Source organism: Apis florea, unplaced genomic scaffold, assembly GCF_048593485.1.
Source record: "Apis florea isolate Af1SG1 unplaced genomic scaffold, ASM4859348v1 contig_2190_pilon, whole genome shotgun sequence".
NCBI classification, from domain to species: Eukaryota; Metazoa; Arthropoda; class Insecta; order Hymenoptera; family Apidae; genus Apis; species Apis florea.
In genome coordinates, this window is record NW_028256541.1 from 2,472,984 (window position 1) to 2,496,899 (window position 23,916).

Genomic DNA, 23,916 nt, shown 5'->3' on the forward strand with positions numbered 1-23,916 from the left:
AGGACACCACGTCTCGATATCTCTGCTGGACCTTAGATAAGGATGTGCCCGTTTCGAGCACCGGTCGGGTTCGAGGGAAAAAATGGCCGAGCTTTCCAAGCATTTCCAAGTATTTTTAAGACCTCGCTGGTCGGAGAATATTTCCTTTAGAAGATTCCTTGTTTAATAGGCGATTAGGAGCGGAAAATTATAAATTTATAAATTTCGAGGAAATTTTTGCTTCGTGGATAGATGATTGTCCTTCGAATAATTTAATTTGAGGTGAGAGGATGATACGATATGATGACAATATGATAAATATCTTTGTTGTGTCATTCTCATTCAAAGGTATTTTTAACTAGTGCAGATTAGAATAGAAACAAAGATACTGCATAATAAATTTCTATTTAATCGATAGAAAATTTAGATATGTGTAATAATTTTAAATTGTTATAAAATAAAATGTTTCTTCGACAGATTATCTAATATTACGTAAATATTATAATAAATGCAATACCTTTGTATTTATCCTTTTATTTATTTATACAATATTCGTCATTGCTAACTTTTCAAGAATAATTAGGTGGAAAGATAGATAAAACATTTCTAGAATAAATTAACAAATATATCTCTAATTTAAAAAAGAAATGCATATAAAAATTTACAACGTTCGCCATAAAGAAAGAATCTTTATGGTATTTGTTACTTCGTCGAAACTCGAATTTCTCGTTTAATACAAAAACGAAGACGTGTAAAGATACTCCGAGGAACAATTCTTTTACGATTCGAACCGATTGTGTTTACATCGTTCGTAAAAGACAAGTGTTTTAGTTACATTTCATGCAACAAAATTTCAGTATCACTTTTCAGTATCATCCTTTTTGCAAATATTTTCATGGTAAATAAATTGCATTGATTTTTACAGAAATCTATAGTTTTATATTCACTCGATAAAAAACTAATAAATTTGCCGAAGTATCATCTACGAATACATATAAATTCTTCGATCAATATTTGACTTTGTTTGCGCAACAATTTCTAAAATGAACGTTTACTATTTTTTCTTTTTTTTTTAATTCTTTTACTTCAAATTTAATGAAACCATTCATACTTGATTCAATATATATATACTACATTCACAATCTTACCAATTTTTTTAATTGCACTATAAAATAATTGGATATCAGATAATTCATAAATATCAGAAAAATCATAAGTACGCATTAACTAAAATATTAATATACTTTATATGCAATTCTAAATGTGAGTAAGAAAATGCTTGAAATGATTCACTTTCTATTCTACCATCACTGTAAAATAAAAGTCAAAAAAGCTATTGCAACACGTATAAAAACGTAAAAATATTATTTTTACCTCTTTCTTTAAATGGCCCCAATCGTTAAAATACAATAGAATATCCAAAAATCGGCCATAATTATTTCACTTACATCCACCCACGACAAAAAAGTATAATACGCAAAATTGCTTAGCAAGTGAAAACGTTGTTTCGCTTTATCGAGGGAAAAAAATGTCTCCCAACGAAGCATCAGCCGGGAACGAATTTTCTTCCGCGATAGGAAAACACTCGAGTGACAGTAGTCGGGGCGTTAAAGTGGTCAGGCACCGTGTCGCGCCATTCGATATTTTCCCACGCGCCCCCTTCTCGAGAATTACGATTGGTACGAGGGGGGGAGGAGGAGGTGGATTCTCACCGACAGAAGCGAAAAACTTCTCTGTCTCTCTATATATATATATATATCCTTCCTCGAGACGTCAACGAAGAGACGAGGTCGAGCGTTCTCGAGCGAATTCCGTTGGAAGGAAGAAAAAAGAGGTGGAAAAAGAGGAGCTCCTGATGGCCGAGTCGCTCCACGCCGATCCACGGAGATTGAATTGTCTGGGAGGCGAGTGACTGACGAGTCGTTACGCGGAGGAATGTCGAGAAATGTTGAAACGTCGCGGCTTTATTCCCCTTTTACATCATCTAAGAAGCTCTAATGGTCCGGAAAGGAATCGCTGCCCTCGTCGAATCTCGTCGACGCCTGCTTCGAGACGGGTGTAACAGTGAGCGAACACAGGTGATGGAGGGACACCTTTGAACGTGCGTGTTTGTCCTTTGATCGATGCACGGTCAACAATTGATGGATATACACGGATTGTTTGCGGCCGGAATATTTGTCGACGTGCACTGATCTTTATTCGCAATGTATTCGGCGAGGAATTATTGCCAATTGAAATTGATCTCTGTATCTCGACGTGAGACGAACGGAGAGACGGATTTAGAAAGACGTGTCTAAGAAATGATGGAGGAACGAAAAGATGAAATTCTGCCTGTACGACAGTCTATTTATAGATGTTATGTAGCTTGATGTAGGCCAAATCCACAAACGGATTTATTTTGCCCTCTATTTTGCGGATTATCCACCAACACCAATTATCCATTTGATCCATCGATTAGACTATCGGCTACTTTGAGGTAAAGTAAAAATGTAATAACGAAATTTAATAACATAATTTCTTATCCCACACGTTTTCTCTCCTTTCGAAGAGAAATTCTTACTCGAGAATTGAAACGATCGATCGATCTAGATAAACAGAAAGCATATTGACAACCCCCCCTTTATAGAAATAAGACAATTCCGAGGAGAACGATTCGCCAATCATAACATCTCTCTCCCTCACGATTCCGTTCCAGACACTTCACCAATCCAAAAAGAAACAGATCCTGACCGATGATGATGGCCATTCCTCCCACGCTCGTTCGTCAACTCAGAAGCCTGATCCTATCTTCGTTACGCAAAATGCGAGAAGGAAACGGAGAGAGGGGGATGAATGAAAAGACACGAAAGGATCCTCGATTCGCAAGAGAAATACAGAGAACGAACACGGTACACAAGAAGAATATTGGAACGTGTCTCGAAGAGGAGGGATGAGAACATTGGAGACGTTGAGACGCCAGTAGCGAAGCAATTTTTTGATAGGATCAGCGCTCGAACGTGTTCGGTCTCTGTTTCTTCGCTTTCCTTCTTCGCACACCGAGCATCGCAAATGGACCGCAATCTTTCCTTTCAACGGTGTGTTGCACACCGGGGTTGTTGTATCGGGAATTTTCCTGCAATGCAGCCCTCGTGCAAGATGGTTTAAACTTGAACCAAACCCTCCCCCCTTCTTCGACCCTTCTCGAATAAAAGCTCGTGTTTCGCATTATCCGGGAACGAATGGGTAAAGTGGTTTTTATTGTGAAACGATGGCCGGTTTCGTGTTCGAGGGGATGTAATGGTTATTGCGAACGATTAATGATCGTTCTCGTGTCTTTTATTCTCGCGGAGAAAGTTTACGAATTCCTTTCGTTTTGCGCGAGTAGGACGTCTTCATTTTTACAGCTGAAATGAAATGAAAATCGTAAAGGGCGCCAAAGAAGGCACCTTCGAATATTTTACGACGATGAAAATTCTTGATGATTTTGTTGTTTCGCGAACGTGAAGAAGGAATCGACGAAGATTACAAGTTTAATTTACAAGCCTCGTCGTAAACGATGAACGGCCCTTGTCCGCTCGTAAAACCACGGAATGTTTGATAACCGCGTCCTTAAAATATTTATCTATCCGCACGGGACACGGTTGTTATTTCCATCCTTCATCCGCGCGCTTCCAAGGCCCAAATGATGGTTCACGAGTTTACGAGTCGCAAGAACGTTCGTAAGAAGCGAAATTTCGCGCCGAGCAGTCGACCTGCGTCTCGAGGAAAATGCGAGCAATTCCTGCTCTAATACGGTTTTTTGAACGTGTCTCGTTTGAAAATTCATTATCACGCTATATAATATAATAAATTGAAGAGAGTGATTCGTTTCGTTATTTCATATCACGTAATTGTACATTGGAAAAAGGTGTTAAAAAAAATAGGAATGACAATTACATTTCTTCGAAATCACTTAAATTTACACGAACATTTTTACTTGAATACTTGATAACAAAATACTATGATTGAATTGAATTAATTATAATTACATTTTATGTAATACAAATCTCGTTACATTAATCTCCTCGTCCATGTATAAATTAAACGTTATTTGAAAAAAGATATTAACGTGTAAACAATTCTAATAACTGCTCCGACGTTCGAATATTTTCCTATTGCTCTCGGCAATCCGCACAACGCACGTTCAAAGAAACGAAGTGGTTTTTATTATCAAACTAATACCGGTCGTTATTGTTGGCAGGGGAAACGTGTGTTTCGAAGATGAATCGGAGACACGCGAGAGCCGGCACACGCCACGCTCGCATTTTCCCTTCGTGCGCGTGGAATCACGTGCACGAGCCGATTCACTTGGCTTGCCGATTTATTAAAACCCGGTGCTGAGATCTTAACGACCCACCCCCTCGTCGTTTTCGAGTTTCTATCCAACAACTACACTGAGTGCGCGCGAATGCTAATTTCGAGGGGGGGTGAAGAATGCGTAGGTATATTTCAAGGGGTTGTTAAGTGCGTGCATTCCATAAGGGCCATCGATTTGTCTTGCCGAACGGTGACTTCCTCGAGATGAAATACCGCGCTCAGACTGACTGTGTCGGGAGGAGTTGGCATTGTGGATCGTTACCTCTCGACTGCCACGTTTTTTGAAGGATTTTTAGAGGAAATATCGGTTGCTGATGAATGTGAGATCTTGATAATTTCAAATTGTGTATATATATATATATTTTAAATTTAGCATTTAAAATGTACTATAAATATTCAAAAGTGATATCAGTTTATTGATTAAATTGATAGACAAATATTTAATCCAAAAACCATAATTGAAATGTAAAATGTAGCTTCTCGTATTTTTCCAAGCTACATGTATGTTTTCCATTATACCATATTAACAATATTCTTGATGAAGAAGTAAATATTATTTCGAAATCTCAAAGAAGATTATTAAATTAGAGAAGATATGAACACGAGAGGAAGAAATTAAGGGATGTTAAAGGAAAAATTGAAACTTAATACGCGTGAAAATAAATCTTTTTAACAACAATTGAACAACAATTTACTTTACTTTTATTTTCATCCTTATCGCAGATATTTATTATTACGTTTTATGCAAGGATTTAAAACAAGGATTTGTTATGAATCAGAGTTTAGGAGAAACATATTAGAATTGACTTATTATTAGCACGTGTCGTAATATGATAATGAGATAAATAAGAGTGACAAAGAAATTATCAACAATGGCAGGAAAATTTTGCATTCATAAGAATCGAAAAGCTCGAACGGTGAAAATCCATTGCTTCGCCCGATTTTCAAACGAATTTTCGCCGCTGTCGTTTTATGATCGAATAAAATCAAACGCTCGTCCGAGATCAAACCTCGATCAATATTCTCCATGATCGCGGCCCGTGAGAAAATGCTCGCTCGATGAACGCGATTATTCAAACGATCCTGATCTTTTAGCGTGGCGCCTCGTATTTGACATTCGATCGATCCGAAAACCTTGATCCGTAATGTCATCGTTCCCTCCTCGAGAAATGTTCTCTCCCCGCCCGAGTGAATTGAATAAACCGAAGCGATTTCTCTCGAGGAGAATGAACGATCGAGCTCAACTCGGACCGAATTTATCTTCTGTTTAGCGATGATCCCATCGAATTTGCGTTCGTGAACAAAAAAGTTGTGGAGATCGCTCTATTATCGCGAATTTTCAATTCATCGAGTGACGATTAAGATTCGTCCAATCGTGAAAAATCGTCTATCGTTTATTATCGACGAGTATTATTATATTATTTCTCATCTCTTTAAACTGTATAAAATGAAACTCTAACGAAGTCTGATAACGAATAATTCTATATAATAATTTATTAATATATTGGAATCTTTATATTTGAAACACAATTTCGTATTAACAATTATATAGAAGCAATAACCGATCTTTAACTCGTATTACTGCGCTTGTTCTACTAATTTGAACATCGATTTGAACAACAAAATTTTAATCATTCTCAAATTTAAGCAACAAATTCTTCGTCGTTCCATCGATCTAACATTATCCAACTCCTAACCTAACCTCAAAAAGGGTTAAACAAACGAATCCTCTCACGATCGATCATTCTATCCAGCACGAGACGTTCCAATTTCACAAGTGTTATATCTCTCGGAGAATTCTTTTCCCTCCTCGTGCTCGGCAAAACCCTTCCAACTCTCACGGAGGGCAGAGGTTATTCGGATCGAAGTGCGGTTAAGCTCGCAGCCGGGTTCAATTACATCTAACCGAAATCCAGAATAGAAGTCTAATCGGCGGCAATCAGTGTTCGATTCGAGCGGGTGATTAATAACAGGCAATTAGCCGTTTCCATATCTAATTATTCAACGTGAACGTCCATTAGCGAGCCGTGCTAATCGGCGCGAACAAAGACGCCGAAGGAAGACACCGGTCTGATAGTGCTGCGCCCTCTGTCGAGCTTCGCGCGGCCGCCATTCGGCCAAGATCGATGGTTGCTCGTTCTTTATTTTTTTTTTTTTTTTTTTTTTGGAAACCTCCTCGACACTTTCTTTCACCCCGGTTGACACATCATTAATTACTCTCATGAACGAGGAATTTGTAGATCTCCAAGCAGGATGCTCTTTATACGATCGAGAGAAGTTACTTAATCCCTCCATTGGTGTCTTACTAATATTTTAATATCGCTGGAAGTTGTTTGTAATGTTTATTGTGGCACAGTCTGCAAGATAAGCTAATAAATTTATTATTCATCCTAGTGTTCGAGCAGTTATTAAACAGAATGTTACGAACTTTATGCTTTTCGAAATAATATTTGATTCTCTGTGTGTATTCTTTCTTGTTTTGTTGAATATGGAACAACGTATGCTATGTAAAACAGCGACAAAAAAGAGAGAGAAAAGGATTTGTACAATATGTTTTAATTTCATCTTTGAGAAGAAGTAGCCGTGTTAAAGAGTCAATGCTCGATTCGTTCTCGTTTATCTCCCTATAAGAGATAGTGTGCGAATCTCTACACGGTATAATTTGAATTTCAACAGGATTAATGGTGTTTTTTTGTTGGGAGGAAGGATTATGGTAAGTAACAATTAACCGACTTTCGAGCGAATTTTCTCAAAGATGTGTTGAAGACAATAGGATATTAGAGATTATTTGTATAACGGAATTAAATATATTATTATGTGGGAAGAGATTTAAGTAGTTCAACCTTTTATTCGATTGTACTTTGCAAACAAGAAAAATGAGAATTAAATTAAATTATTGGGAAGAATCTTTCGAGGGAATTTTGAAATTTTATTGAATTGAGCGTATTTTTGACGCTACAAAGCAAGCTTCATTAATTAAAAATGTAAAATTAATTAGACGAAAAAAATGAAAATATTTCATTGAACGAAGATATTTTTTATTGTTGAAGGAACAAATTTTTAATTCGTGATAAAGGAAAACTTTATTATCTCGTTGATTTTTTTCTTCATACTAATTGTTTCATAGAACGTATAGAAATAGAAATTTCTTTTTAAATTTTCATACTGCCTAACAATTTCACCTAAAATAGATCAAATATTATCGAGGTCACTATGAGTCACAGAGAACACGGTTCCTACTTTAACGAGTTTGCTACGTGCGACGATCGACGTGTTAAATATACGTCATCACGTTCAATATACCGTTTACTATTACTTTTTCATTTTTGCGCTTCTAATCCGACAGATTGACAAACATTTACCTTGCCAACTTGAAAAGAAAGAGCATCGATGAAAACTATGATTTCTATCGAATACGAAAACACTGCCTCGATAAATCTTCTTTCATATCATACCTGATGAATTTCGTTTGAATACTCTCCGCTATTTCAAAGTGTGTACACGTGTAAATTGTAATAATTAAAGCTCGAACAATTTTTTAATTAAAAGATGCAAAATTTGATCAGTTTTAAAATTAAACGTGGCAAGTTTCTCGCTCTCCCTTAACTGCTTAGACATCGTCCAAAAAAAGGAAAAACATATTAAAGCGTTCTCTTTTAACTACTCGGCCGACGAATCAAAATTACCTCTCAAATAATAACAACTTCTATAATTTCATCAACCTTTTTTTCTAACGCTATTCGATCAACACAAGAACAAGACGAATGTTTATAACGACATCAAGAGTTGATAAATCCAAAATAAACGAATTTTCTGCTAACAGACAAAGAAACTTGCGATTCGAAGATGAACAACCAAACAAAGTTCTTACTCTCGAAATGGTTGAGATCTTGGTTCCATCCGCCATTCGACCCCATCGTAAATGGGGTAACTGTTCAACCTGCGACCATCCGGCGCTCCTTCATTCGCGATTCCAAGATATCCGTGAAAGCTGGAACTTTGCATTTCGTTGCAGAAGACAATCCTTAACGGGCATCGTTTGTTTTATCACGCGAAATACGCGAGTTGGCCAAAGAGCATACGGCATTTCTCGAATGTTTTACGGTGTTTTTTTACTTGCTTTATTCGCCGTTTAAAGGAAGGAAGAGAAGAGGGGTGTCGTAAATGTTTATCAGGCTTGCTAAACGATGTTATTCGTTCTTGCTCGACGACGCTGTTAAATCGCTACTGTTATCGATATCGGTTTGAAGATCGGTTTGGGGGGAATCAGTCAGACTGTCTAAGTTCGTGGAAACATTCTAGAATACAAATTATGTTCCATATTTTTTTGATCCTTAAACACGGATCCTTTAAGAAAATTTACGTTTCATTTTGAGAATTATTCAGAACAATATGAAAAATAAATAAATGAATCATTATTCCAACTAACGAAAACAATTGAAATACATTTATTAACAAATTGTTATCCACCTTATAATTTACCTTGAAATATTCTTCTCTGCAAACGAAGAAGAAAGAAACGTAACATCTTCACAAGGATATACCGAGATATAATTTTCCAAAAAAGATTGGAACGATTTCTCACGAGGAATAGCAACGTTTCAAGGAGGAATCGTATTCCATCAAAGAGCGACGACATCCGTGGCAAAATTTGAAGGCCGATAATGCGACGGATTGCACGGTCGTTGGGGTTATCGTTGGGCATTAACTTACCTACGACTCGTCGAAGGGGGGGGGAGGGAGGGGGGGCGAGGCGATAGGGCGGCGAATCGATAAACTGTGGTCGAACTTTTATAGGTGGTCGTATTTTGGGGGGGAAGGGCAAAAATATTTTTGGTTCGCAGAGGCAGATCGGGCCACGTGAGAATTTATAGCGTCATAAAAAAATCTGCATCGGTCTGCACCGATACACCGGCGCAACTTATAAATCCACGTCTGCGGAAATTCGTTGATCCAGGCCAACGTTTTTCATCCAATTTCGATTCTGATGGAGAGATAAGCTGGTTAAAACCGAACTGTTAGTTAATCAAGCCTTAACTAACAGATGGTCGTACGATTGATTTAACGGTCAAGTGTAGGATATGTTTGTAGGATATGTATATTATAATATATTTCTCCAGTGTAAAAATTTTATCCAGCTCCGTTCTTCGCCACGAGTTTTTTCTCCCCCCCTTTTTTTTTCAGCCACCTTTAATACGGATTAAAATGAAAATTTAAAAGTATATACAACACCGAATTTACATATTTTTTTTTTTTCACACCCTCGTAAATATTCATGACGAGATTTATATACTTTTTGTATTTAGAAATACTTTCCTCTAAAAATCATTTCTCTGTCAGAAACGTTGTAAATGTTGTAAAAGCTTATCGACAGATTTGAAACAAAATGATCGAATATATATTAATTAATTTATCGATTAAACGATAATTATAGGATGTAAGAGTCTCTGTTTAATTATGTATTTAACTCGTTCCTTTCTTTTCTTTTTACACTACATTTTACACGATCATACAAGTTTCAAGAGCTTACGCGTTAGCATTAAAAAGAGAAGGGAAAAAAAGGAATCAGTCCGCAGTTACCGGTAAATTTCTAAATTACGAATCCTTCAATCTGGGATATGAAGTCCGTAATTAAAGACACGCTCTACTTAACCTTCACCTTAAAACGTTCTGATTTGAAAAAGCCGGCCAATTCATCAGCGAGGCGAGCAGCCCTCGAACCCTCTTCTGCCGCTCGATTTCAAATAAAACGCGCTCAAATTTAATTAAAAAAAACCGGCGATCGCAATCGAGCCAAACCAGTCAAATCGTCCTTCGTGCGCGAAAAATCGCAAAAGAGGAGAGGAGAGGGAAAGGAAATAAATTTTTTCGAAATTTAATTGGGGCAAGACTTCCACCAGTTTCTTCTTTCTTTTTTTTTTTTTTTTTTCCACCTAACTCGCGAGGAAACACGTTCTCCAAATCCTTCCATCCCGAAGGAGACGTCGCCGACCCCGGTTTTCTTTCGGCCCAGAACTTTAATTCGGAGGATAAGAAACCGCGAGCAAAGGAGGATCGATCAAGTTTTCTCCCCTTGAAAACACTGAAAACCGGTAAAAACAACGGAGCAGAGAAAAACTCTGAGGAGAAGAGATTGGACGACGTTACGAGCCAGGCGTTTTGACGCTCGATCTGTGACGGACAATCGGCTCGATTTCTGGGAAGGGATCGTAAAAGGTCGAAACAATGGTCGACGAAAGGAGGCTCGATCGAAATGATATGCGCGAATGGCGGGTCCCGTGCCAAAACGATCGTCCCAGATCCATCGGCGCTAACAATGGCGGGAGGACGATTTATCGAAGCCACCTCGGATACTCAACGCCGGCTCCTCGTGTCAAAACCTGCCGCGGATCGATTTATCGCGCACTTTATGCGGTTGATTGTACAACCAGGCCTCGTGCTACGCCCAACGAGACGACAAAGTGTGGTCGCAGTAGTGAAGGGTCTGTGCAAAAGAGAGTTGGTTGATTTCCAGCAATGGAGAAGTTTCAGGCGCACGGTTTAAGAAATCACCAAGAAAATATGTGACAGGGTGGAGACTGATTTTTCCGTAACGAATGATACGAACAACAAGTTAAATTTAAATTTTCTTTGATAATAAGAATTGATCGAATTGATTGGAAGTTCTCTCTCTTTTTTATCATGTGACAGAAATTGAAAAAATCTACGGATGAAGAGGAATTCCTTTAATTGCTTCGCGTTGCAACGAACAAAAGATGTGCCACGATTATAAAATCGACGTATACACAGCTACGACATGCGTTAAAGTGGTAAAAGTTGCAAGGAGAACGTAGCTCGAAAACTGTGGCGCACTAAGTAACATGAATTACCAAGTTGAAGAATGGAGGGTTCAAGTGAACGAGCAAGTGTCACTCGTGAAGTGAAGTATTATGTATTTTGTATGCATCTCGCTAAGCAAGTTTTAATAATCAATAGCAGTGCTGAGAGCACGAAATTTGCATGATCCCAAGTTCAAGATAACTTATTATCAAGATGATTAAACCATTCGTGATATCTCATTTATTCACCTCCTTGCGTTACCCCAAGAACTCATTTATTATCGATTACGATTATTTCAATTTTCTGAGGAAAAGTAATTTTATTTTCAATTTTTTTTTTTTAAATAAATCCTCCCACATTTACTTTAACGAATTCTAGTAACGAAAAATCTGAAGGTGCAACGATGATCTGTTTAACAATTTAATCAATCGTTCGTTTAATCGTATCATTATCAGTTTGCTGCAAATAGATTGATCTAAAATCATATTGAATGAGCATTCTAAGCATGTGAAGTGCGATATTGTGTCAACAACACCTATCCGTATAAATGATTTGTTGTACTCCTTCTGCAATCGTGATGAGAATCAATTATGTTTCTCAAATGCTCAAAATCTTTAAATTTCACCCACAAGATGAAAAGGGAAATTATAAATGGAATTGTTCACACGACAGTTGAATCATCAATAATAAATCATCGATTCGAATTCACGAGTAGAGAAAATTAATCTCGAGTATAAATTCCATTGAATTTATTGTTAAATAATTACTTGAATATTGTCAAGTGTTATCAGATTTCAAGAGTTCCATATTATAATTTTCAACGAATAAACATTGTCTGTCAATTCAAGACTGTTATATAAATTTAATAGATTCTCTGTCCCAAATTCCAATTATTTTCTTCCCTCTCCTACTAATTCTGTTCGACACTCACCTGTTAACACTATTTCCATATTATTTTCACAACTGGAAAACTTTCGACAAATTTCTAATCATTAGCCGCATTGGCAGAGACAACCGAGCAAAAATCTTTGCTCTGAAGCATATGTGTGTATATGTGTTTAATCGCGCGAGAAAAAGAAGGCAAACATCTCTCCAGGTCCAGGATTTTGTGGCGGCGAGGTTAACGATGCGTACACACGAGACAAAGAAACGAAAATCTCGATAGCGGGAGAACTGTCGTCACATAATTGGCATAGACCGAGTGTTTCTCTTCAATTTATCGCTTCGTCTCGTCGGCTAATCGGCACGTTTAATCAAAGTGACTTTTCAGACACGTAGTCACGTAGACAAACAAACCCTTATTTCTCTAGTGGTAATTCGACGAGAATGAAAAAGGGAAGATCGAACGAGGCTCGCCTGCCACGGATGATGATACTTACAGGTGCTCGAGATACCCATCGCCGAACATTGGAAAACGAATCGATTTTATGTTGCTATTTTCGCCACTCCCAATCTTATATGTATTGTATTTTATTTCATTCGTATGAATATATGGGATGAGGGACGCTTTATGTTTAATATTTCATATATTATTATTGATAAAATAATTGGAAGGGAATGAAAATGGATTATTACGAAATCGGTATAGTGATTGCGATATAATCGAGTATGAATATTTATCACCAGTAATTAATTTAATGATAATCGTCGATAATAAAAGAAATGACGGTTCGTTAAATCGAAACAATCTTTCGAACATCTTCATCTTTGATTGAGTTGTTCACTTTAAATCTACGACTGATGAAACTCGCCGTTATTCGCTACTATCTCTTTACATTTCAATGATTCTCTTCAGCAGTAAACAACAAAGTATTGATAATTACAATTAGAAGAAAGTGTCTTTTTTGTGCGGAAGGAAGAAAATTTGTATCGTAATAGCAATTCATAATATTTTATTTGCAGGACGAATTGCAATTCCCTATTATTAGAAACGAGTAATTTTAAAAGAGAGGTAATCTGATATAATTAGTCCTTTGCTTTGTAGACAAAAAAAAATGTACTTTCATTCGATAAATAATAAATTAAAATTAAACACTTTGTACCATTTATGAAACATTTATCGTCATTATAAATATCACGCTGACATCATAACCGAAATAAAGGAAATTTCCATGATCAATCTACACACAAGGACAGCATCAAATGCGTCATCGTCCAGAACAATATCGATCGTTTCAAAAAATTTATCCCCGTTACTATTAAATTATTCAATTCGATTTGACGTTAAACTAGAAAACAACATTTCCCAGGCGTTTCTCTGATAGAAAAAAAAAAAAAATGCAACAGTCATCGATTCGCCTTTTCGAAACGAAGTGTAAGCTGTTTCAAAAACAAACTCGCGCGCTTTTGATCGATATGTCCAACTCGACTTTTCGAAAAAGGTTGGATTATTTATTACCACGCGTCGAAAAATACACGAAATGTCTATAAACATCAGTCACGAGTGTCGAAGATTTACGTGTACGATTGTACACGTGGATTTGTCCAACGTTGAAGGAATCGCAAGCGAATCGCTGATTAACCCGATAAGGGTTAAATCGACAAACTTTTCAAACCAACTTTTTGAAACTAATCGTCATCGAAACAAGTTTCAATTCATCGTGACGCTATATATATTATGGAATATACCGTGTATCGTGTTTGCTCGTGTTCGATTTCACGATTTTTCTATTTGAAAAATATGTAATTTGAAAATAACAAGACAATACGATAATTTTCACCTCGAATAAAATAAAAACTAATATTTTGAGATATGAATATTTTGAAGATAAGGAAAAGAGTTTCATACTATATAAGAAATAATGAAAATGTAGCAAGTTCGCAATTTGGAAAATCTATTTTTCAATAATGTATATTTGGTGTACTTTGAAAGTGAAATTTCCAAAGTAAAATTTCAACTCAATTCCTTGTCTCGACTTTGAATAAAAAAATATTCAATTAATTATATAATCAGATAGCGTGTTGTATCTTTAGTCAATGCAAAAAGGAGGAGAGAAAGGATGGTTAGAGAAAGAAAGGTGAAATAAATTTTCGAGCCGATAAACTTTTATGTCTTGGAGAACAGCTGTCTTATTTAATTAAACTCACAATCTCAATGCTACTGTCAATGCTCCGCTTATTCGTCACAAGACGATATTATAAATTAAATTCTGAGCCAGAATTTATACGGGCTCACTGAATTTCTGGCTCGTTTCATCAGCTAATTGAATAATATTTTTGGCTTTCCGCTTCTTTTCCTCCTTTTTCACGTTCACTCCTCAGTTATTCTGCATTGACGTATGCATTGAACAAATGCTATGGTTTAGTCGGTTTTCGTTTCCACGTCGATAAAATTGTTTTCAATCAGTGGATTATGTAAAAACAATACGTAAAGTTCGATACTAAACTCGATAGCAGGATTTGCAATATAGTTTTTTTCTCTTTGCTTTTTCGAAAAGCGTACGTTTCGAAATGTGAATAGAATGAATACAATGGAACAGAACAAGTTTTCATTTTCTTTTTTCGCGACATATAAACGATAGCAATTCTTTCATTTTAATTAAAGAATATTGCATTCAAATGGAAAACATTTTTCACATAAAGAAATGTAAAAAAATTAATACAAGATTCGATATTTTTCCTGCATAAGTTATATATATATATATACTAAAAGTGAAATAAATAATGCAAAAAAGTTAAAATAAATAGCAGTTATAAATTTATTTCAAAAAATTTAAGTTAGTTTCTTTATATATTTAATTTATCTATATATAAGAATATAAGCATTATTTGTATTTATTCAATTATAAGGAAAACTAGCCGAGAGTGTTGTTGTTATTAAGTATTTAGGCTGTATTTAGGATTCGGATTCATTATGAATGATGGTAAAAATTATAATTAACACCATAATTTCAAGAAACGTATTTTTATTTCTCTTAAAATTTAGGATTCGGATTCATTATGAATGGTGGTAAAAATTATAATTAACACCATAATTTCAAGAAACGTATTTTTATTTCTCTTAAAATTAATTATTTTATACACTAACTTGATTATTTATTATTTAAAGAAACTTTTATTCTCAATATATAATATATATATATATAATGGAAAAGAAATGAAACATTCATTTACTATTATTAAATAATATAGATCTTACCTTATTGTTACATGATGCCGAAGAACTTCGATTTTCACACAAAGTAGATCCAATTACAACTCAATTAAAGGATGACTTTTATATATCAAGTATTATATATGTTACCTCTGCCGTCGAATTTAGAAGAATCACAAACACAAAACTCACTTAAAAAACTTAATAAAACTTTTTAATAAACTTTCGTCTTCTTGATAGGATCTTGATAGGAAAAAAAACGTGTGACACCTGTTTGTTTGGTCTACTACTTATATCTGACAATGAAAATAATACTAACGAGATTCGCGATGGCGCTTGAAGCCACCTAGCGGCGGTAATCGGTATTACGGATCAATATGCAATCCCTAGTAATTTCTATGCATTGGTTTGATCATAATTATAGCCACCTAGCGGCAATGGCAGATACTCGATCAGTGATATAACATTATATTAAGGTATACGTAAATATTATCGTGTAAGAGATCTCTGGGGTTCATTTCAACAATCACTATACAAAATATACAATTAAAAATGTAAGTATTAATTGTAAAAGAAAGTTATATGATATGTTACTCCATTATTATAAATTTAAAAGATTATTTGTTTGTTTGATTTATTTTAATTATCGTTTTACGTATAAAAAAAAATAGCGGAACTTTTATCTTTTCAATTTTTTTCCAAAATCTTTCACTTGTAAAAGGAAATATTGAGAATTAATAACAGTTTGTATGCTCGTGTATTATGCTGTGCTATAGTGATACGAGAATACCGATTAGATATCACTAAATTTTTAATATCGACACCTTTGGCGAACCTTCTTATCGCGGAGAACCACGAGATCAGCTTCGAAAGCAGGCGGTAATACAATGAAGATTATGGCACACTTTCAGCCTAGGCCGGAATCGAGTAAGAATCTTGGCAAGGATCCCATTGAAATTATTTTCCAGCACAGTTAACGGGATGCGACGTCGGTGGAATCTGATGCTGTGTATACACCGTGCTCCTGATAATGAAACAATTTTCTAGTGGTCGTAAAAACCATGGTAAATTGAACCCAGCCTTAGAGCAGCTGCAAAACGTGCTATATTCCATCAGCTTCTTACTCGAATTAAAAGTGAATTAAATGATTGATATTGTTCGACGTTATTATCCACTCGATTGATATCACTCTTTTACATTATAAATTAGCGAAACTCTATAATTTTTCCTTCTATATTATTCTGATTTCGAACATTATTAGTATTTTCAAAATGGATACTGATAGTAGAAAAAATGATTGAAAAATGTGTGACTAGAAAATTGTTACGTGTCATAATTTTATAATTTAAAAATCGATAACAGAATACCCAAAGAAATTAAAATACTTACAAATCGTACAAATATAGATGACGTGTAAAAATATATAACCGTATACAACACGCAGATGATAAATATTAGAATTTCTCAAAAATAATCCATTTTCATCGTATCAAAACTCCCTCTCTCAACAAATATTTTCGTTTGTTATTATTAGAGGAAAAAATCAATGAAATCAAAGCGAAGGAAAGGGAAACAATTGAATGAAACAAGCATCTATCGAGACTCCGCTCACGATCACAATCATAGCTTTTCAATTATTCGTGCAGTGGGCGACGAAGTTGGTCGATGATTCGCGATACTATTTCATTAACGATATTATGAGTGGTCGTTTCTAAATGTTGCGCGGAAGTGACTCCCGGGAATCAATGTACCGGTTCGTTCGGTTTAAGCGCAACGATTTCGTAACTTGTTCGTTTCATCGACGGTTTTGCTGGAAACCAGAGAATATATATCGCATAAGCGACTTCGAAACGGCAGTTCAGAATAATTTAACGAGTTTCTCCCTCGTTAGTGGAGCGATATAAATCATCGTACCCCATCGTTTCTAGAAATAACATTGTGAATCCCCCCCCGTTTTATAGATTGTGTAATTTATTTTGGAATGACCAATTCGCGAAAGATCGAACGATAAAGTTATTTTAACATTATTTCTTTCTTATACTAAGATATTATACTTAGAATGAAATATTTTATCCTGGATAGGTAAAAATGTTTCATTTGGAAAATTGTATATTCAAGTTATAATATCATTAACGGAGAGATTATTTATTTGCCTTTCTAATTCTCTTGTCCAATTTCCTTCGTATATCCCATTTATGAATAAAAATAAAAGATTGAATTGCGTAATCCATAAAATAAGAGACAAACTTAAAGCAAAATAATGCAAAATTCTCGAAAATAACGTGATTTCACAAAGCCACGCAATTTTGTCTTCCTCTTTATCTTACATCTTTCGCTGCAGAATTATAATAACAACGTTAAAATGTTACAATTTCAACCCACTATGTAATGTTCCTAATTACGAGAATTAAACAAAATTTCAACTATCCAAAATAAAACTATCCTCCCGCGCTTTCAAACAGTTCCAACTCAAAAAGAAAACTCCTCGTACTCCATGTACAGAGTGATATATAATTTTAATCAAATGTCCTCTCGCGCTTCTAAAATAATTCCTCGATCAAAACTCGGCTAAATTTCATTACTTTCTTACGCACGATAGTTCCCTTCTCGACTCTTTTCTTCCACGAAGGGGTTGTATCTCGCCCGTTGCAGAAACTATCAACGGAAGGAACCGCTTTGTCCACAGGGCAAAAAACAGGGAAAAAGAGGTTTTTCGAGGAAAAATAGAATCCTCGAGAAAAGTTTCCCTCCGACTCTATTAAATTAATAGTATTAATCCTTTACACTGGAAATATCGAGCTGCTCCTGCGGGTTTATCCTCTCTCTCTCTCTCTCTCTCTCTCTCTCTCTCTCTCTCTCTCTCTCTCTCTCGTAGTTGGTGTGCATTGTTTGCGCTCACGCTTGTTCCCAGCCTTATCTGTATGTTGATTGCGTAAATTAATTTCCCTGGTAAAACGGCCGGGCGAAATAAGGGGTTACGAAACGAGGTAATTTCTGGGTGACGTCCTCTCCTCCTGTGGAGCACTGCATTTGCTCGACGCGTTCCCCGACGATCGAGCATTTCGTGATTTTCCACGTCACGGGTTCAGATGGCCAAGGGATGTTGAATTAAATTCGGGCTCGCGACAGAGGGAGTAGATTGAATACCGCTACTTTCGCCTTCCTATTCTCGAGAAACGTGAAAGATCGGGTTCTTGGGAGGGAAATGAGCCGGTTGGGAGATTGGATTGGATGTTTCGATTAATATCGTAAAATTGAACACTCGTGTTACAGTTAATTCATAATTTGTTTAATTAATAACGGATTAATAACGTGTCTTTCTGCATATCGTGCAGATTTTGGAAAGTTTTGTAAATTTATGCATTAGTCGACTAAATTGATTAATTTAGTTCATTTTGGTTATTATTTTGACTGGAAAAAGAAAGGTATAGGTAAACGAGAATGTTTACCAAATGTTTAGTCAACGAATTCCAATAGTTAAAATTAATGTTAAATATCTTTGTTATAAAATAAATATGTAATATGTAAAATTCAAGCATACGTTTTATTACATTTAAAATTCTACGTCCATCGTTCATCTCGATTTCTCAAAATCTGAGATCACAAATGATATGAACATTCGAGATATCATTTCAAGTTGAAATATGAATATGAAACATTTTGTACAATTTCCAAAAAATACCCTCTTTTCACGTCCCTCATTTCAATTAAAACTGTTCGAAAAATTATAACTCGTCTCGTTTATTGAATTAATACAAAACGTATCAAGAAATTTCCAATTGTAATTCTCGTGCATTAACTCCGATAATTAAAACATTTTCGATCTATTTCTAAACCGTACAATTTCTACATATACAATCCTCGAAACGATATTTAACTTTCTCACCCATTGGCCAAATATTTCAAAACCATACTCGTATCCCAAGAGTCCACAAATACGTCTCCTCTGCCCGTTAAGAATTCGTTAGAAACCGGATACCTCTCGTTCATAGTCACGTGCACGCCAATGCTTCGCGTCCTTCTAATTCCAGGACGCAGGCCGGCATAGAAATAGGAAATTTCGCGTGGTGTCGACGCGTTACAATTTGTATCGCTTTTTTGCAAAAAGCGCAGTTACAAGCCTGCCTGCCCTCTCGTTCGAGCATTCAACGTCCTCGAGGCCGGGCCCAGCCTCTCCCCCGCGACGTGCCTCGTCTGAACTGTGCCGAGAGAATATAAATAGGGAGTTTAACGTTGCGAAACGTTCTCGCGAAAAATACCGTTAGCATAATGCCCGCGGGCAGTGAGATGTAACGTGAAACCACCTCCTCCCCTCCCACCTACTTGTTTTCCCGCCGAATCACCGAGTATCAGCACACGAGACAGAGAGATAGTAGATGTTTGGATTTTGCTTGGATAAAGTGGAGGAGGAAGTAGGCCTTTCTTGGGGAAAAAATGTATGCAACAACAGTGTTTCTCAACCTATGGATTGGAAGCGATGAGTAGTTAAAGGGAAAGAACAGAATTTTATTTAATTGTATGAATTTCAGGTTGTGAAGTATTGCTGTAGATTTAGAATCATTGAGTAAATTCTTGTTAATATGGAGAAACCTGCATTGAATTTTTATTAGATCATAAAGATAAATTTCCGTGCCTTTCAATTACTCTATAAGTCGTTTAAAATGTACCTGAGCTGTATTTGATTAACTTTGATTTTTCAGATCGTGATTATAAAAAAATCAAAGAAAGTTAATGCTTGAACATATACGTATAAATTAAGAAAACTCTTTCCTTCTTTGCTTATAATCTCTTTCGAGAATTATAAATTCCAATATAATTATTAATATTTATGAATTCTATTCTTCTAAACGTTATAAATTATCATATCGTGAGTAATAATTCGTATTATATAATATTTCGATTCACTTACTTACGTGACAAGGCACGTGACTAATGAAGTATGCGTTGAAGACTCACCTGAAAAAAAAAAGAAAAACATTATTGCAAATAAAGTATGAAAATAATTCGACTTAAAATCGAACTATCCAAACAACAATATAAAATCCGGTATAATTTTGTTTCCACCACGATCTGAAAAATTTCACGACTAACAGAGATTGAATAAGAAGCGTGGCTCGAAGTTCCCCAACAAATGCAATCCCTAATTGAATCGACTAATCGAAAGATCCTTCTTGGCGACCGCAGTTCGCCCCAGTTTTTCTTTGATTTAGTCCACGGGCTGCGCGTTTTCATCTCTTTAACCGCATTCAACTCGTCCTTATTTATTGTCAAACAAAATATCCGCCGACCTTATTGCAAAAAATAAACCCTCATTGAAAATAACTTCCCAGTCCAGGGGCCATTTCCAACGCGAAAGAATTAAACGAAAAGAAAGTTTTCCCTATCTTTAGCTCCGTATCGATGCCGTATAATTAGAGCGTGTGGGGAGAGCCCCTCGTTACTTCTTGCTCTCACGAACGTGGCTCCATCGCCAGGTAATAATTTCTTGTTCGCATGCCGAAAGCACTTTGACAACTGCTTTTGTTGCCGATTCGAGGCGGCACACAATGCGAGACCTACAGCGAAAGAAATGACATTTCTAACCCCGTGGAATTGTGCGATAAAGGGGAAGGGAGCCATTGTTCCCGAAAGAACTTGCTTCTGCGGGAGTCGAGTTCTAATGGGGAAATTAACATTGTCGAGATTGTTTCGATCGAGAGAATTTCTTTTTTTTTTTGCGAGTGAAGAAATTGAGGATATATAAGTATTGGAGGGGAAGTCGAGTCGAAGAGGAAAATAATTACAGAGATATATTGTGCAACAGAACAATCTTTAAAAAGTTAGATATAGTAAAAAAAAAAAAGGATAAAGCAAAATTGTATGCGCATGAATGAAAATATTGATTCTCATATTAAACGAAATATATTTTAATTTATAAATAATTAGGTATATAAGCATCTACAATTTAATGTTACAATATAGCAGTGCTATAAGTTATTATTCAAATATCTAGGAAATTGTAATATTTCTAATTGCAATTGAAATTCAAAATTCTCTGAAAAGCGAAATTTAAAAGATATTAACACAATGTCGAGTAAAATAAATTACAATTTTTGGCAGTATCATACTTAAAATTTTATACGAATTGAATAATGTTTATTTCAATTAAATGATTAACGATCGTAATAAACGATTAAACAACTGATACATCTCGAAGTTATAATTATAGTAAATACTTAATACTCATCGACTGGATTAAATCGTCTAATCGATCAAAATTCTGTCTTAAAAATTATCGACAGCAGCTTAAAGATCGAATTTCATTATAAAATAGCTGCGTTAACAAGCCTCGTAAATTATTGCGAATTCGAATTCACCTTAAACTGCGGGATAACCGGCAAGGAAAGAAGGAATATACGCGTTCTGGAGAAAAATGGAGTACTAAAACAGAATAATGGGGCGCCGGTGAAATATCGCAAAAGCGGTTTAATGTATCATCCTCGCCGCGTATCAGTTCCGTTTTAACGTAGCCGGATCAGCGCTGGCAATAATAAATTTTATTTCCATTATTCCTCGGGTTACCGTGTCAAGATCTTGAAACTTTGATTTCATCCCTTCGCTTCTTTTGTTTTACGTCATTAAACACACGTACACGTTCCGATCGCTTTCGTTGTATCATCCGCGATGTATCCATGCGTGTGTATTCTCGAAAATCTCGCGAAGCGAGCAGATTCAAAGGAAAGAAAAATGTGATAAAATTTTCCCCTTTTAAACGATTTTCGAATGGATTATATTCATTTGATATTTTTTCCTCCTTTTGTCCTCCTGCATCCGTGAATAATTTTGATGTGTTATAGAATTGTGAAACGGCAAGTTCGGGGCACATTGTATTAAATAATATTGTAACAACAAGGGGGAAATGTAAATCCACGATGAAATATCGATAAACGGAGCTCGTGGAAATATAACGTTGGATTAACTATTGGCAGACTTGTCAATGTCCAACGAATTTATACGCAACTGCACTACCACCGCTAAGTAACAACAATGAACGTTATTCCTATACACACATTCTTGAAATTCACGTAATTCCACCATGTTGACAAATTAATTTATTCGAATCATTTATCGAGTGTCCCGCGTTTTAATTAAATTTATGTTATCAAGAGACGCATCGAGGAGAAATTGATTTAAACTTTTGAAAATCAATAGGGTTAGTCTTCTTATCTTTCTCTTCGGCATGTATTTATGATCCAGAATTACTTAAGAAGGAAATACAAACGTCAAAATTTTTTAATCGTTAAATTTAACATTTTTAGAAATTTTGAATTGCAAATAAAAGAATGAAACCTCTAACGACAAATAGAAAAGGAGAAAGATACGAAAAAGAAACATCATAGTCAGTTATGAGAGTCTTTTCGAAACACTCTTCGTGAAGACAAATCGCGTATAATTTGACAAATCTGTGTGCATCACAACATCTTATAATCCATTGCTAATCTTAGAAAAATTATTATGATTGAGCAAGTTCATTTCTCGCGCTTTAACAAACTCTTCTACGAAACGAAATTAAGCGATAAATAAAATCGCCAACGTGTCGAATTAATGATCTCTTCATGGCAAAAAGAAAACATGGAAATCCTATTATCGATACCCCAATAGTTTCTCGCACGAACGACCGACAGTTCACAGCAGATATTCTTTGACTGGAAATAAGGGCATCTCGAACCACGCATATTGATGTTCGTAAGTACAATGTATCTCACTCCCTCATCCCTTGCGATATGAATAATGCATTGGCGTGTGACTCTTATAACGTCAAAGTGGCGCGAACGAACTTCGTAGAGTCTTGTCCGCCACAAGGTTTCCATTTCAGATATTTCAACTGGACAAGTGCATCAGCTGCTGTGCGCATTGCAACGTTTGATATGTAGTTAGCTTTGTACGGAGGAGGAAAAAAATCATATACGACGAAAATACAATTTAAACGTGATAATTTAATGATAAATTTAAAAATATTTTTATGTTTTCTTCAATTTTTCTTTGTTTCTTCCTTTAGTTTAGTCGTATAATACTGTTTCAAACTGTGTTCTGTCTTATTCTTCTTGAAGAATAAAATTGTTATATAATACTTTTTTTTTTCTGTAAGAAGAAAAACTCTATTTATAAATGGAATAAAAATAAGAGGAAGATGTATGGATAAGATAGTTGAAAAATAATTTAAGCGACAAAAAAAGTGCTCGATAAAATATTATTGAAAATTAAATTTTCTAAATAGAAGTTATTCTGTTTAAAAATTTAAAGTCATCAAACATTTATTTCGTTTTCCTCTTATAATAATATTTAACTATTAATTAATTAGAATATTAGAACAACAAGTTATCAAGTTGATATTACAATAACTTGTTTTTAAATACAATTATTCAACAATTACTGCTTCACAATTGATAAAATTTAAAATTTAAGATTAAACTATGACGAAAAAATACTTTATATCCAATATTATGAAATTAATTCCCTTTATCTCTAAGAAATATAATCGATCACAATCTTTTCATTTTTTTTTTTTTTTTTTCATTAATCTCCCCTTCCTATCGTCATCCCTTTATACCCCTCTTCTTCGTGTATCACGTAAAATCATGTAAAATCGCATTTTTACAACTCGAAAGCCAAAGCCAAACTTCGCGATATTGGAAAGCATAAATTGACGA

At 35.4% G+C, this 23,916-nt stretch overlaps 1 protein-coding gene across 6 annotated transcripts in view; it reads right to left on the reverse strand.

Moving 5' to 3' along the window:
- LOC100871326 (zwei Ig domain protein zig-8) overlaps positions 1-23,916 on the reverse strand; it is a 396,962-nt gene that overhangs the window by 281,787 nt on the left and 91,259 nt on the right. The window contains exons 1-2 of one of the 6 annotated variants that reach the window (XM_086916752.1): positions 15,377-15,464; positions 15,272-15,296 (exon numbers count right to left, since the gene is read on the reverse strand). The exons of 4 other annotated variants lie outside the window; for them this stretch is intronic. The gene's annotated coding sequence lies outside the window, so the exon portion shown is untranslated. Of the gene's footprint in view, positions 1-15,271; positions 15,492-23,916 lie in introns of those variants that run through there. One more of the 6 variants, XM_086916749.1, reaches the window with a different exon arrangement.